Below are 3,908 nucleotides of genomic sequence, written 5' to 3'. Positions count from 1 at the left end.
CAGTAAATATCTATATTACTTATGCCATAAATTTTTAAGTGCTAGAGTTTATGAAGATAAATATTATCTCTTGCTTTAAGGAAATTTAATTCTTTATATAGAGGGAAAATTTTCAATTATGTATATAAAAACTAGCATCGACTTCTTGTACTAAAATTCTATTCATTGTTCTTTTTTGAGAATGATATTGAATTAAACAAACCTGTTCTTGGACCCAACAAATTAGAAACCTAACAACTCTTTGAATACAATTAAAAGCATGGGAAAATACTTAATCATAAATGTAGTTGAGTTTGAACCAGCTTTTGAGTCGAAGAGAAATTCTTCTTTACCCATATTTCATAAAGATAAAAGACTTTAACTTCTCAAAATATTTTCTGATGACAAGAATGGAAAAATAGAGAAAGGATTTCATTTTTTTCATTTCTGTGAGAAAAAGACGTTCTTCGTCTCTGTTAAAAGAATCACTTACAGTTGTCCCATTCTGTCTTATGGGCTGGCTAAGCAAGTTAAACTGAAAACTAAAGATGATTTTTTAAAACTAGTTAGGTAATAATTTTACTATAATTTTGTTTAAGAAAATAAAAAGACAACTAAAGATGGAATTAACCTAGAGTAGTACTTACTTGCCCTGGTACATTCTAGAATATGCTATGAAGCTTTTTAAAAATGCCGGTGCCTGGGTCCCACTAAAATAAGTTAACAAGGGGTTGAAGTTATAAAATTAAAGCATAAATCAAAAGTAAAAAAGGTAAGGGAAAAGTGTCTATACAATAGACAGTTTTGAAAAGAGAATTGACAGAGCTCAGAAAATACTTAGGGGGTAAAAAAATGACTAAGCACTTCTTAAATGCTTTTTAAAGTTAAAAAAAAAAAAAAAAAAAGGCCTGGATGGAATTTCATGATGTGAAAGGCTATTTCTCTTCTATTAAAAATAAACTAGAAAGTGGTCAGTGAATACTCTGGGTTAGGGTGTAGGCTAGAAATAGAACATCTCAGGTTTCAACTACTTTATATAAAAACTGCTCTTTTGCCCAATTGGAATTTATAAAATGTCTCTACTACGTAATGCTGAATATACCTCAAGATTGCAATAATGAAATAAAATAATAATCATGATTACAATATTCTAATAGCTGCCTTTGTTGAGCTCTTACTACATAGCTGAGCTAGAGGCATACATTACCACACTTATTTCTCACAATAATCCACAAAGCTGATTATTTATATTCATTGTTCAGAAGGAGAATCTCCATAAATCAAATGAATTTACCATGTATTGATCCTGCTTATTGGTTTATATATTCCTCTAAAATACCTGAATAGATTTTTGTGACATTTAATAGAGTATTTTAAGAATGATCTGACATAAAATATGGGCTATTTCATGCACACAAATTTTATTTTGGAAGGCCCTAAAGCAGCTGGCAATAAGGTAAAAAGCTAGATCCGAGTGTCTGCTGACAGGAGAGGCACTGTTTGTATTAAAAGAGTGACACAAAGAAAATAAATGTGATTTCAGATCTGAGCCTTAAATCAAAAGTTACAAGAACAAACACTCTAAGGCAATCACTTGCAATTGAGTTGCTTCTCAAAGGGAGTCCCCATGTTGTATGCTCCAAGCTGAGTAGGCACAGAGATTGATCTGTCTAAAGATGGCCAGTGAATTTCTGATGGAAGGCCAGTTAGGCCAGCTCGCAAATAAATAATATCAAGGAAAAGTGGTAACATAAATATAGCAGTTGGTAGTTGAGGTGTTCTAACAGCTGCTACTCAAAATGTGGTCTGAGGGCTAACACAGTGGCATCACCCAAGAGCCTATCAGAAAGGCAAAATTTCAGGCTCCTCCACAGATCTGTTAAAGCTGACTCTGCATTGTAACAAGAATCCTCAGATGTTTCAGACATGTGTGTATGAAGTTTGGAGAAACATTATTCTAAAGGATGTAGGCAATTACGTTTGGGGTTTTTTTGTTTTGTCTTGTAACACGGTAGTCATTCATTCAATAATTATCCTTTTAAGTGCTTACTCTTTGTCATGAACTATGTGAGATGCTGTCAATAAAGTAATGAAAGACAGATCAGGTTTTTGTACTTGTAGAGTTGATAGTCTAGGAGGAAAAAATGAGATTAATAAAAAATTAAAAGAGTAATAAATGCTATAAAAAGACCTAAGCTTAGTTTTGCTCATCTGAATTTGAGAAAACAATTATAGCTTATATAATGTTTCTTACAGGTTTAGAGAGTATTCTGTTTAAAACAAATCTTGCTTGACTTAGCTCATATGTCAGTAGGTCAGTTCCACATGTTTCACCTTCTTTCTCTTGACATCACCAAGACACAAATCACAGCAGAACAGTGCAAGAGATTGGCTAACCATTCCAGGAAACCATTGTGTGAGCCTACTATTCTAGGAAGAATGACTAGAAAAACAATACAGAACTAAAGGATTAGCCACCTCTGGTGATACAAAATAAAAAGAAAAATGACTTCAGATAGCTCTTACAAATAGGTAGCTCGATAGCCTTCAGCAGCACTTTTATACTGAAATTTCCTTTGGCAGAAGTATTTGCCGGCTGCACTTTGAATGACATCCCACCTAATGTAATAGGTTGTGTGCTATATAGGCACTCTTTATAGATGCGTGATTCTAGTAGGCCAAAGAAGTGGCATAGAATTGAGATAATCTAGGCTCACTTGTATTGTGTATAAGCTTTTTTAAATGGCCTAAATGTTCTAGTGAGAAATCAGTGAATGAGTGATTACATCAAATAACCATTTACACCAATTTCTTCCTTTTTATTTTTCAGCATGGAGAAGGACTTTAAAAACAGACAGATTTTAGCTTTAAACTCCACTCCATTTTTTGCCAGCTTTATGATACTGAGATAGTTACTTATCATCTCTGAATATCAGTTATTTATAATATCTATAAAATGTCAATAATCCCTGTCTCCCAAGATAGTTGAAGAAATTAAGTATGAGTAGAGCACTTTTTAAGTGCCTAGTTCAAAGTCACAAAATCAAGGTGACTTTCTATTGCATGAAGTTTAAATTCCTGAGTTTAGCACTCCTAACCTACCTAATCTATTTGGCCTTTCAGATAATTTTCTTAACTTTGTAACAGTTCAGTTCAATTTGAGCTTCTATTATGTCAGACATTTTACTAAATACAAGGAATACAGTGATCAATATTTAATATGACATGGTTCCTATTCTTGCACAGTTTATAATTGTTAGTAATGAAAACAGAAATGTGAACAACAGATAATGTCAATAAACTGTGGAATGTACAATGATGAAAGTGTAATCAAGTTTTGATGGAAGCACAGAGACATTAAACCTCACTGAAAAAGTTAAAGAAAGTGTTCTGTAGCAGTTGATGCTTGAGTCAAATTTCTAAGGATGAGAAAAAATTAACCAAGTTAAAACAGGTTTGAAGAGGACATTTTAGGTAGAAAAAGAATATTATCAAAGACAATGTAATATGAAATGGCTTAATGCATGCAGCAATTACCACGGTATTACTGGAGTAAAAAGTATAACTTGGAGAGAGGAAAGATTAAGGCAAAGAGGTGGACAGGAGACAAGACTTTGATGACATGTTAAGAAGCATAGATATGACAGGAAACCATTGAATAATTTCTAAAATGGTAATAAAGCCAGGTTTATATTTTATATCTCCCTAGTGTCTGTGTAAAATAGCCATCCTCAATTCCAGTATTAAAACTCACAGATGTTTCCCTAAAATGTGAAGGTATGTTGAAAATTATTCATTATTAATAAAGTACCAAAGCTTATGAAACTTGTTTTTTTAACTATATTAGAGCAAATTAATAGTCATCTCAATTATTTTTCAATAATTCACTTGTTTTCTGATATGCTTTTCCAATTTCAAAGTCATCACTA

Source organism: Pteropus alecto, unplaced genomic scaffold (genome assembly GCF_000325575.1).
Source record: "Pteropus alecto unplaced genomic scaffold, ASM32557v1 scaffold166, whole genome shotgun sequence".
In the NCBI taxonomy this organism is placed as follows: Eukaryota; Metazoa; Chordata; class Mammalia; order Chiroptera; family Pteropodidae; genus Pteropus; species Pteropus alecto.
This window is presented reverse-complemented; position numbering follows the sequence as displayed.